Source organism: Cryptomeria japonica, chromosome 7, assembly GCF_030272615.1.
Source record: "Cryptomeria japonica chromosome 7, Sugi_1.0, whole genome shotgun sequence".
Taxonomy (NCBI): domain Eukaryota; kingdom Viridiplantae; phylum Streptophyta; class Pinopsida; order Cupressales; family Cupressaceae; genus Cryptomeria; species Cryptomeria japonica.
The window spans coordinates 739,485,630-739,499,296 of NC_081411.1; the positions used below are offsets into that span (position 1 = coordinate 739,485,630).

A 13,667-nucleotide genomic window follows, 5' to 3' on the forward strand; every position below is an offset into this window, starting at 1 on the left:
GTCAAGTTGTCAATGTAGATTTAGGCTATCTACAGTACCCTCCTTGTGTTTTGAACCTTTAATGAGATCTATCTACTTCTATTGATGTTGTCTTGTGTGTCATTGGTCTAATTTTATGCATCAAAGGTACACCCACCTAGGCTTTGTAGAGCCTGAAGAGTAGAAGGATTTTTATCCTTGTTATGTTGTCCCAAGCCCTCAAGTATTTCATTGATTGAAATTGGCTACTTCATAGGTAAATTGCAGGTGAAATTGGGTTTTCTCATTTTTTAGAACAACCTACAAACTGAAACAAAACTTACAGCAAAGACAACACTGAAAACCCAGAAGAAACACCCTATCATTTGCAAAAAATGAAAAATGCCATATTTGATGTTGTTGATCATGAGGACACTGAGTTCAGTTTTCAACACTTTGAAGATGTACAAATGAACAATGGAAATCAATTTTAGAATAAGAGTGATCTTGACACAAGTTATTCATTTTCTTATAACCAGCAAATGATTGCCATTTATGTAGGTGAGGATACCTATGAGAGTTCTTATTATTCATCTTGTGAAGATGATATAAGAGGAGATCAAGTTATGTATCTCAGTCATGAATCTGAAAATGGAAGTATTTTTTAAGATAAAAACATATGTGAAAGTGCAGATAATGTTTCATTTTCATATTTAAATGCACCTATATTTGAATGTTTTCAAAGTGGGACATACTATGAAGAGGATGTGAATGTTGATGGCATGTTTGAACTAGATATGAAGTTCTTTGCCTTTGATATAAATGTTCATAGTGCTGATGTCGTTGATGAAAATGCTGAAGTTTCCCCTTGTGTTGAACAAATTTTTGATGCTGATAAAGTTGCCAACAACAATAGCATGTGTTGTGAAAATTTATTTCATGATGAAGATAAGAGGCATGGGCTGTGTGATGATTATTTCAGACCACAAATGGAAGTTTTTCAGGTGGATGTAATTCTGAATGAGAAAGACTTAGCTGAGGAGTTGCTTCAGCCAGAAGTATGCATTCTTTTTTGTGATTGGTATATAGAGAATGTTGATGTATTGAGTCTGATGAACAAGGATAATATAAAGTATGGTCAACATAGTGAAGTACCATATCTAGACCAAAATGTTTATGTTCCTTGTTTATATCAATCGGTTATTAATGTCCCTCATTCTATGAATTCAGATGATAATGAAGTGAGTGCTGATGAAAACTGCAATGTTGAAAATGAATTTTTTATTTTTGAAATTTAGCATGATGATACCCTTGCAAAGGATATAGTTGATTGGGATAGTGAAATGTTTGGCAACTTGTGGGAAGGCCTCTATAGTGATTGGTCTCATGATTTTACTTTTGTTGAAGTAGTGTGTGGCTATAAACTTCCAAATCAGGCAAAAGGCATGCACACCAGTTATTACAGTAATATGATGGAAGGGGTTAATCATAAGGATTATGCTCAGTTGTTGTTAAAGGGTGCCTTTGTTTGGATCATGATATCAGGTGATGAGAATCAGATTTTTGACAGAGGTAAATGTTGAGATTATTTGGGGCAAGTTATAATCAGTTGTAGATCTATTTTTAATAAAATACCCTGTTGTTCGGGTAGAATAAGGAGCCCCTATTTTGGAGAGTGAAGCTCATTGAAGATTTTAAAAGAAGAGAAGTGATCTATTTTTGGGTGGTATGCTATACCATAGATTCTGAATTCTTGTATTGATCTTGTAATCAACCATCCCCAGTCAGAGCCATTGTTGGGACTCATAAAATTTGAGTCAAATTGATAGGCCCATTTTCAAAGAAGGGTAAAATGAAGCCAACATTCTCCCCTCATGTGCCTATGAAAAGTGAAGGCATTTGAAACTCTCAGGAAAATGCCAATGGTAGGCTTTAAGCCTAATGCCTATGACCTTTACCAAATCCTCCCTTCTATGCAGAGGAAAATGGACGATGAAGAGGCATGGGAACTTTTTAACAAATGCAATTAGCAGGTGTAAGCCAAATCTTCTGGGCCATGTAACTAGGTAAAAGACATAAAAAAGCTTCCAGGCTAAGGCAATTTGGTAGGTGTATCACCCTCCTTTGCGTGGTGATGGGCATTTGAAACTCCAAGCAAATGTGTAAAACCAGGCATAATGCCTCTATCCCACATTGGTTGTGGGAAGGGCAATTTTTCGTATTCAAATTAAAAGCCCCACACTTCTATAGTGTCAAATCTTGAGGGCTTTTGGCAAGAGGTGGCTAGTGGCTCAGTGGACTCCGCACATGCATGCATCTCAAGGTGTCCAAATTTTGGGATAGGCTGGCGAGAAGAGGCTAAGGGTCTTTGTACCGCGGTTGTGAAGTGCCCGAAATGTTATCCATCATGACTTGACGACAAGGCGGGCCCAGGTCCAGGTGGTGGGTCTAGGTGGAAAGACAACCAAATGCACAGACAAATTAGGAAGTGACACATGGCATGGATGAATGAAGAGGTAAAAGGCCATGCAAGTTGAGTAGATCTGACGATCGTGTGAAAAGATCCAACAACTATCGCTATAGCGTGATGGCAAACTGATCATAAGTTAACTACCGTGACATGGCGACCAAATGGTGGGACCTAGTAAGACAACAACTCAGGTGAGATAATGGTCGGGCATATCAAGGTTGATCCAATAGTGGTCACTAGGTCACAATGGGAAACTACTCGTTAGAATATCCATCGTGACCCAATGACAAAGAAAGGCTTCATTCTGGTTGTTAGTGAGGTTGTGCTAAGGTGCCAGGGCAGGGACTCTGGAGCCAATCAGGGGATGCCACATGGCAGAGCATAGAAGAAGGAAAGGGAATAAATCAAGGTTAAATATATAGTTCCAACCATGCGAAAATTCAAAAATTCAAATGACTGATTGTGTAGAAAGGCATCTAAGATTAATTCACTAGACAAGTTTTTTTTATCCGAATATACAAGTTTGATATACCATTGGAAAGCTCATGAAATGAGGAGCCTATTTCTACAGTCAGTTGTAACACTTGTCTTTGTTTTGGACAGAAGTTTTCATGAGAATTGCAAAGAATATTTTTTGTTAGGAAAAAGAGGACACTCGACAATTCATGATGGAAATCTGATCTTTTTCCCTCTTCTATATATTCTGAGTTCTTTTCTTTTGTAAGGGTTCCAACTTTTGAGAAATTCTCGAAGGGAGATTTCCAAGAGGAGTTCCAGTCTAGTGCATTTTAATTTTCTGGGTTGTAATTGTTGATGTTCTCATTCTTCTATTATTGAATAGATACTTTTAGTTGTACTCTTGGTTGTAGGTCGCATATATGTAAGGCATGTATGCAGTTTCATTGGATTGTCTTCAGGCATATTTTCAATTTCAATAAATCTAGTCTTTGAGGGAGTTTGGGTTTATCCTCCCACGGGAGAGTGTAATTCCTGTTCCTAGGTATCCTTTACAAAAAGGATTTAAATTCAATGGGCAGAAATTGTAAATTGTGAATTAATGTTTAGATATGTATGATCCTTTGTTTGAGTTATTAATGTCAGGCATTAATATAGGGATATCTTTTAGTAGATCTGATTTGGAGCTTGGATTTCATTTGTGGTTGTTTGTATTGACTCTATTCCTAGATTGAGGCAGTGATCTATTACAGCTAGAGGTTACTTGCATCAACATTTTGAAAATCAAAATACTAATATCTTTCTTTTCTATTTTGTGGAATTGTTCCACTTATCTCATGTTCAAACCTATCGAGTTGTCAATGTAGATTTAGCCTATCTACAGTACCCTCCTTGTTTTTGAACCTTTAATGAGATCTATCTACTTCTATTGATGTTGTCTTGTGTGTCATTAGTCTAATTTTATGCATCAAAGGTACACCCACTTAGGCTTTGCAGAGCCTGAAGAGTAGAAGGATTTTTATCTTTGTTATGTTGTCCCAAGCCTTGAAGTATTTTATTGATTGAAATTGGATACTTCATAGGTAAATTACAGGTGAGCTTGGGTTTTCTCATTTTTGAGAACAACATGATGATTGCTAGAAATCCTCTTAGAATTCCTTTGCTTGCTCTTAATTGCCTGAGATTTTCCTTTTCTTCGCTCTAGATTGCTTGAATGCTAGGTGAGTGAAAATGAATTCACTTTCTCCTTTTATCAGCGAGTAAACCCTAATCCTTCACTATCATAAATGTTTCATGATGTACCCTATCAGATGTCGGTTTCACAATATTATACCAGGTAAACCTTCATCAATGATTAAGACAACTCTCTAGATTTCTTCTAGATCTCCTTTAGATCTCCTCTGAGGAATATGAAAGATTTACAATAGATTTTCCAACCCCTAAGGCATATGCCTTAGTTACCGGTGGATTTACTAGTGTAGATCCATCTCCACTTGGTTCTTTAGACTTTCTAACCCATCTCTTGGTGCGATCTTGTTGTATTTCATCTACCTTCTTCTTTCCTTTCTCATTTTCTTTATCATTCCTAACCGGTTGAGTCTTGCTTCTGCAGTACTTAGCAATATGACCTATTTTTTTGCATGCATAACATGTAACATTATTCTTTTGAATTTCTTTAACATATCCAGTGTCATTCCTTGAACTACATCAATTAGCCAAATGACCAAACTTTCCACATGCATGAAATTTGATATTCATTCTATAATCTTTTGATTTATGAACATATTTCTTGCAATTTGTGCATTGACTAGGAACAAAATTGTAGTTTTGGTTTTGATGTAGAGATTCTTGGAGTAGATCCTAATCACCTAGTTGTCTTTGTTGTTCTGATCAACCCTCTAACTCCTCAAGCCCATCCAGTGGCACTTGGTAAGGGGTTTTCTATTTAGACCTCCAAGGTCTAATCCACTTTGGCTTTCCTCCAAGGTATAACCATTGATCTTAGACAATCAACACTTCATATTAAGGCTTCCACCTCAATCCCTAACACCACTTTTAAGTAATCCAACAACCTCTACAAAGGATCCCACATCACAAACTTGTCTCAAGAGTGAAACATGAGGATACACAATGTTTTTGGTTTCTTCAACTAGTATGGTCACCTTCAAACCCATTTCCAAGCTTTCTCAACCTTACTTTGTCTCTACCGAGCTCCAAATAGGCCTAATGGAATTAGCCTTCCTATCATGATTTTCAAGGATTAGTTTGAAATCTTCCCACACAAGGCCACAAATAAATTATATTTATGGACACCCTTTTCATATGCACATACAATATTTCAAAATACCATGTGGGTTCTCTATACATAGGGGGTTTCCAATACTGTCCTATTTTTAAGGGCTTTAGGCCTCCCCAGGTGACTTGCAAAGATGGCTTTGGGAAGCTTCACCAGTCAAAATACCTGCAAAAACCAATCAAGGATTATGAAATTTCATTCAATTAGGCCTCCAACCATATGTTGACTTCCCTTCTACCAATCCATATGTGCCCTGAAATCACACATCTCTTGTTGTCCTAGTTTCACCAACTCCTAACTATGAGCATAGGGTATCATTGTAGCTTCAATACAAAGGTCTGAAAAATTGCACAACCTACTCTAAACATATTTACAAACCCTAACCTATCATTCTGCATGATTACAACTAGTGCCATCAATGGATGCTCGGGTTAGAGCCATTTCTTGCTTAAATCCTAGTTGTCAAGGGTTTTGCACCCAGTCATAGAGAATGGATTGAATCTCTACAACCAGACACAATCAAACTTTCTAAGCTACCTTGTTGAAAAGTAGACTCAACAAACTCTCATACCCTACAATGAGATTCTTTTGACAAGTCTGTACTGGACCATACAACACAACAACAACACAGAAAACCATCAAAATGGTGTCAAAACAAGATTTCCTTACAACTCAAAAACTTTCTTTTGCATTCCAGATCTTCTAACCCATACAATGATGATGTCTTGGGCTTTAAACTACTTGGTTCAGTTGATTAGAACCAACTTTTTCACCACCAACATAAAAAATGCAACTTTTTCAATGTTGCTTAACAACTTTTACATTTTTTGAACCTTAAAATGCAACTTTGCATTCAAGTGTACTTGGAGGCTCCCATTACATGATGACTCTACTCTAGAGTAGTGCATCTATGACCAACATCAACATTACAACTTCCTAGACTAATAACATACTAACCTCAACAAAAACTTGGACACTCAACCATGGCTTCATTGAGTCCCAAATGGTTGACCCATTATTACAACTTGAAAGACAACACAAAAACTTAGAACAAACCAAAATTTCTTGGAGTGATGTGTTTCCTGCACCATACTCCCTTGAGACAAAGAACTCAATTCCCTTGTGTTAAGAGGTCTACAATTTCCACACCATGCTAGACTATATCTAATTCTGACATCCACATAGCATGCGATTCAAGTAACCCTACCCACTTGACAAGATAATGTTTTTATACTCCTTTCCTTGTCTTATTTACTACCTTGGTGTCCAAGATACTTTCCAACTTGACCGGTTGGCCTGGTGGAATATCTCTCACCCAATCTTCATTAGCCTGTGATGAAGTGTCCAAATGATGTTTTTGTGATTCTCCCTTGTATGGATAGAGATCACATACATTAAAGATAGGAGGAATAACCAAGGTGGGAGGGAGTTCAACTTCATATGCATTCTGTCCATATTTATGCACCACCTTGAGAGGTCCAATATTGTTCATCAATAGCTTAGTAGGCTTCCCTTTTGGAAGTCTCTCTTTCCTGAGGTATGCTAGGACCAAATCTCCAATCTTAAATCATGCATTCCTTCTTGTTTTATCAGCATTCATCTTATACTTCTTGGAATTTTGTTGTAAGGTCTGCCTTATGTTATCATGCACTTCTTTGATACCTTCTACAAAATTCTCACCTTGTGCACTCTTGGGTGTCATAGAACTGAGATCCCTGAGTTCTAGTATGGCCCTAGGATGAAAACCATACACTATCTGAAAGGGACTTTTACCTATGCTTTGGTTAACTGAGTCATTGTATGCATATTCTTCTTGACCGAGTACCAAATCCCAAGTCTACACATGTTTTTTAGTAAGGCATCTTAGCAAATTACCCAAGGATCTCTTGACTACCTTTGTTTCACCATCTGTTTGAGGATGATAGGTAGATGAAAAGGATAATTTTGTGCCCAACTTTCTCCAAAGTGTCCTCCACAAGTGGCTTAAGAACTTCACATCCCTATCACTGACTATGCTGATTGGAAGGCCATGGATTCTAACTATCTCTTTGAAGAAGAGTCCTGCAATATAGGTGGCATCATTGGTGCTCTTGCAAGGTATAAAATGTGCCATTTTGCTAAACCTATCAACCACACTATCAAATCCCCTTGGAGTTCTTGGCAAGCCTAACACAAAATCCATGCTCAAACATTCCCAAGGCCTCTGAGGTATGACCAAAGGTTGGTATAGACCTGCATTACTTGATGAATCTTTTTATCTTTGACACATTGCACATTGTTATACAAACCTTCTCACTTTTGATTGCAACTTGGGCTAATGGTAAAACCTACTAACCTGCTCCATAGTTTTATCTATGCCAAAATGACCTCCTAGACCTCTGTGATGCTTTTCTTGGATAATGTTTTGTCTTATAGAACATTGGGGAATGCAAAGAAGGTGTCTTTTGAATGGAAAACCCTCTTGTATCATATATTTTGAATAAGAGACATGTGAGGTGTTAGAAAATCAGAACAAACAACATATACCTCTGCAAATTTTTTATCATCCTTGTAGAGGTCTTTTAAGTCATTGAATCCCACACTTTGCAATTGTATCTCCTGCATAGTCATGACTCTCCTACTTAATGAATTAGCTACCTTGTTTGCAGTGCCCTTTTTGTGCTTGATAGTGAAGGTGAAGGATTGTAGGTATTCAAACCACTTTAGGTGTCTTTGATTCAACTTCTCTTGCCCATTAAAGAAACTAAGGGCATGGTTGTTAGAGTAAACTACAAAATCTTCGGGCCACAAGTAATGACACCACTTCTTCAATGCTTGCACCATGGCATACAATTCCAAATAATATGTGGAGTATCTTTTCTTGGATTCATTCAATTTTTTTGAGAAGAATGCTATAGGATGACCTTCTTGGCTCAAAATAGCTCCTATTGCCCTTTGAATAGCATCACACTCTATTGTAAACAACTGACTAAAATTAGACAATCTAAGGGTTGGCAGCTTTGCTATGTTATCTTTCAACAATTCAAACCCCTTATTGGCTTCCTCTATCCACTTCAATTGACATTTAATCCCTCCTTTAATGGTGTTGAGTATAAGAGCACAAACATGGCTAAAGTTTCTCACAAAATTCCTATAAAAAGATGTCATTCCATGAAAACTTATAACATCACTTATGCCCCTAGGTATAGGCCAATTAAGTATTGATTCTACTTTACTTGGATCCATTTTTAAACAACCTTGTGAAATGACAAAACCAAGGTAAACTAACTCTATTTTCAAGAACTCACATTTTTCAAGGTTGATTTTGAGTTGAACCTCCTTCAACTTCTTCAAGACCATCTCCACATGCTTAAGGTGTTCCTCCTTGGACCTACTGAAGACCAAATTTCATCAAGATACACTATAACAAATTTGCCAATAAGCTCAACTAAGACTTCATTCATGAGCCTTTGAAAGGTACTAGGTGCATTGGTGAGGCCAAAAGGCATCACCAACCACTCATATAGGCCTGCATTGGTTCTAAAGGTTGTCTTCCATTCATCACCAGGTCTGATCCTTATTTGATGATAACCAAACTTCAAGTCCACCTAGATTGTCCAATAGGTCCTCTATCCTTGGCTTGGGAAACTAGTATCTTATAGTGATCTTATTAATTTCCATTGAGTTAGTGCATATTCTCCATTTTCCTCCTTTTTTAGGCACTAGAACTGTGGGAACAACACAAGGAATCAAGGTCTTTTTGATAAACCCTTTGTCTAAGAGTTCTTGCACTTGTTTGGTGATCTCTTCATTTTGACTAGGTGTCATTTTATAAGTAGTTTTGTTAGGCAAATTTGCCCCTAGTATCAAGTCTATTTGATTATTTTCATCCCTCATTGGAGGCAAATAATTAGGCATATCATCTCCTATAACTTTTGCATATTTCTGTAGTAGTCCTTGCACTTCTTGATGCACTTCACCCATTGGAACTGCCTTAGTTTCATTTTTAGGCTTTAACACTGTAGCATAGCCCTAATTACCCTCTTGTTTTAATACTTTAAGGAACTCTTTACCACTCAGCAACATAACACTTGACCCTACTTTTTTTCCCTCCTTTGGATCAGATAATGGATCCCTTTGATACTTCTTTCCATTCTTGGTAATGAGATAACTATTCTTTTCTCCATCATGACATGCTTTCACATCATATTGCCATGGATGACCCAAGAGCAGATGACAGGCATCCATAAGCAATATGTCACATATAAGTTTATCTTTGTATTCACCAATTTGAAATTCCACCCATGCTTGTTCATCAACTAAGACATGTTGACCCCGGTTAAGCCATGACACCTTATAGGGAGTGAGATGAGGTAATCTTTTCAGTTTGAGTTTATCCACCATTTCAACTAAGACAATATTCTCTATGGAACCTAAATCCACAATCACCTTACAAATTTTCCCATGTGACTTACAAGTGGTCCTAAATAAACTTTTCCTCTGTGGTGGCTCTTGAGCTTGGGGTATCTTTAGCATTGTTCTTCTCATCATTAAGTTTTCTTCATCTGTCACTAGCCCTGCCTTACTGATTGGAGAGGTCTCACTTTGAGTATCCTCCTCTTGCACTAACTGAGTCCTTCTTTCACCCATGTATGAGCTTGTTGAACTTTAAGCTTTTCTCAGGCACCTACTCATGGTATGTCCAACTTGGTTATAGTGATAACACCTACCAGTGAAGACTATATTTCCTCTCTCTGAGCTTCTAAACCTACCCCTAAAATTGCTTCTCCCTCTAAAGGATCCTATATATGTTCCTCTTTGTGAGTCGCTACTTCCTTCTTGGTTTTTATGTTCTTTATTTCTTGTAGCATTCTGTCATCTACCAAAGGTTCCTCTACCTCTAAAATTCTTACCACCCCTATGCTTCTGATTTTTCTCATTTTTCCTTTTGATCTTTTCCTCTACCCTTGATCCCAACTAAAAACACACATGAACATTGTCTGGGGTGAGGATGCTTATTTAATCTTGTATGTTTTTCCTAAGGCCATTCATGTATCTGGCCAATTTCTCTACTTCATTCTCATGCTTCCTAGCCCTCAAACTTAGTTTGTGGAATTCCTCAGTGTATGCATTGGCATCTAGTTCCCTTTGTTTCAAATTTTGCAGTCTCTTGCAAATTTAAACTTGATAATCCCCTAATAGGAATTGAGCTTCCATCCTTATCTTCATATGCTCCCATGAAGTTATATTTTTCTTACCTACTTTCACCCTTTCTTCTTGCATCATGTTCCACCAAACCTAGGCTGATCCCCTCAATCTTTAATTTGGCTACATTTACCCTTTTCTCCTCTGCTACCTCCTTATAATCAAAATGATTATTCAATGCTTCTATCCAATCTAATAACTCCTCTCTATTGGTATTTCCTCCATAGGTGGGTAATCCATCCAAGTTATCCTTGGAGATGGATTTGACTACATCCAAGAATAGCTTTTGGTCTTGAGGAATTGCTACTATTGTTTGGTCCTCCTCATCTTCCACTTCTTCATCTATCTCATCTCTCAATTCTATCTTAACCTTCCCCTTCTCCTTATTAGCATCTCAGGTCCCTTTAGTTCCTTCTTGATCCTTCAATCCTTCTAGCATCTTTGCCACCATCTGCCAGATGGCTTCTGGAGTCATTTCCCTTGGAGGCATTGAGCTTTCTTCTGATTCCTCATAGTCTTACTGTAACGTCATAATTTGTACGCACTTGCTAAAAGCAGTACAATTTAACACCTAGTTTAGCACCCGCCTTGGCGCAATTGCATTTTGCATTGCATTTCCCCTTTAGCACTTAATTAATCAAATTAATTAGGTCTAAAGGTTCTATTTCATCATCTTCCACATCACAAAGTCGGGCCCTTTCATTAAAGCGTGCCCCTTTCATTTTATTCCTCCAATACATCACTTAATCAAAAACCCTAATTAAGCCCTATTCTGAGCTTGGGGGCTTGATTTCGGGGGTCAAAACATCTCGAAATCACTTGTAACTTCGAGATTCTCTCTAAAATCATCATATCTGATGGCCCTGAAAATTTGGTGAAAAGTTGTCGGGACCGTGGCGCCCGGAGTGCACACGGTCCCGGACATTTTTCCCAAAATTTTAGGAGCGCGATCCAATCATAAAATAAAGCTTAACCCCAAGAAATTGGCAGGATATTCGATCTCTAGGTCGGCCAAAAGATGAAATTGCGACCTAGGGTTTCATACATAAGAGCTCTCTTTCTTCATTTGAAAGGATGGGATTTTTGTTTCCAAGAACCTCATATGCAGCGAAAGAGCAGATTTTTGAAGACTTCAACATCTTACAACATCCCTCTATCAAGCATTTATCAATTCCATTCATCCATTTAGGGCTTGGAAGACATTGAAGAACAATAGGAGACTACCAACTGAAGATTGGCTTGTACCTCTCCCTTGAGGGTTGGGTATGATTTCATGTTGTTTTCATGTCTTTACATAAGCTTCAATATCTCATTTATTCATGCTTTAGATCACTTTGCATCTTGATTTAGAGCATTTACATTATCACTTACAAGCAATTAGGGTTTACTTTCTAGGTTGCTCTAGTTTGCTTTCTTGCATTGTAGGACCTTGCACACATACTAGGTCTGCACACACAATACATTTTACAAAACAACTTGGCTATTCGTGGAGGTGGAAATCACCGAAGCGGGGGTTTGACTAAGGCAAAACCCTATATAGCCACCCATACACCCTTTTTCAGATATAAGTGCAGGTTTCGGGACTCGGACGACGCCGCAGGATACAGATCTGGAGAGAACAGGTCGAGATAGCACTCTGTATCAAATTGCAGAGCAGAAGACTGGGACAGGGGCGCTAGGCGCCCTAGTCCTACCAGGATAGGGGCACTGGGCGCCCTGGTCCCTGGGATAGAGGCGTTGGGCACCCTGGTCCTCCGGACAGACAGCTTTCAGACAGCTTTCCGATAGTGTTTCAGAGTGCAGAACGACAGTTTCCGGTGCAGTTTTCAGGACAGTGGCACCCGCGCCCCCGTCCCACACATTTTCAGTCCGATTTTGACTCCGGGTACACATCTGCATTCTTATTCCATCCTTGTATTTACAGCTGTTCATTGATTAATCTCAATTCTGCAATCTTGTTATTAGTTTATACTTGCATTTTGGGATTAGGGTTTGAACTTGCATTACTTGATCTTACAATTTCAACAAGGGAATAGAAACCCTAATAGGTAGCCCGTGGCTCTCTCTTTCACAAAAATAAGTAGCCAATTGTGTGATACCTCTAGGCTCTTTCATATTCTATAATGTGTGACAAAAGGTAGGGTTAGGGCATGATAATCTAGTCTCGCTTTTTCCCTCACCACATTTTGGTGAACCCGACGTGAACCTATCATTGCTTCTTCTTGCATTGCATCTATTAGATCTAGATCTAGATTTAGTGTGTTTTCATTTCATTTTCATTAAAAAGAAAAAAAAAAAAAAAAGAGTGCGTTTCTTTGCATTGTGTGTTTAAATTTCATGCAATTTTTTATTTCAAAATGTTCGACTTTTATTTGCAAAATTTTCATGCTTATGATGATTATTATGAGTATAGCCAAGATGAATTAGATGAAGCTTTAGATGAGTTTTTGAACCCTAAAGATGCCAAACCTTCATTTTACCAAAAACTCATAAACCTTGTTACTATGCCATTTCGTTGTGATGAGAAAGATAAGTTGAATGAGTCCTCTCAAGGGTACATTCCTATCAACTCTTCCACTAAATCTAGTAACATAGTTGTTTTCAACAATCCCCTCTATGAGGAGATGTCTCCTTTTGAATCAAAAGATAAACCTTTCAATAGATATGATCATGCTTTGTTGGATGATTCTCTTGATGACTTTGTGGCTTTATCGAAATCTTTAAACAAGAACAAGACTTCTAAATTAGTTAACATGATAAACTTGAATGAGCATAAAAAGCCTCTCTTTGAAGTCCAAGGAGCTTATCCTTCTCCCACCTTTCAAAGTCCTAAATCACCTCTCCTTATTGTCCAAGGAGGGTATGATCGTGATTCCTTTCGTACTCTGAATAAACCAATCATCATTGTGCAAGGAAGAAAACTTGTAAGTCCTTATAGTTATGCCAAGCAAATAACTAGAGAGAATTATCATGCGGTTGCCCATACTTATCATACCAGAAATAATAGGCAGCCTAGTCCTCCTCCTATTATCCCAGTTTCCCTTCTGAATCCTCAACCAATTCTTCCACAAGCTCCCCATATTTCGCAAGTTCTTAGTAAGGAATATGATCTCATAGAACAACTTAAAGCTACCCCTACTAAGATATCCCTTTGGGATTTGATTCAAACTTCTTCCACTCATCATGGAATGTTACAAGATGCCTTGAAAGATTTGAATGTTCCTCCACCGAATACATCTAGTAATATAGCATCTTTGGTTAACTCTGTGATGAATCCTAAAGCGCAAATTGTGTTTACCCAAG

The 13,667-nt window shown here is 37.9% G+C and overlaps 1 protein-coding gene across 1 annotated transcript in view; it reads right to left on the minus strand.

The window, feature by feature from the left end:
* The window catches only part of LOC131856978 (uncharacterized), a 138,352-nt gene that overhangs the window by 79,340 nt on the left and 45,345 nt on the right, over positions 1-13,667 (minus strand). The gene's annotated exons all lie outside the window — the stretch shown is intronic.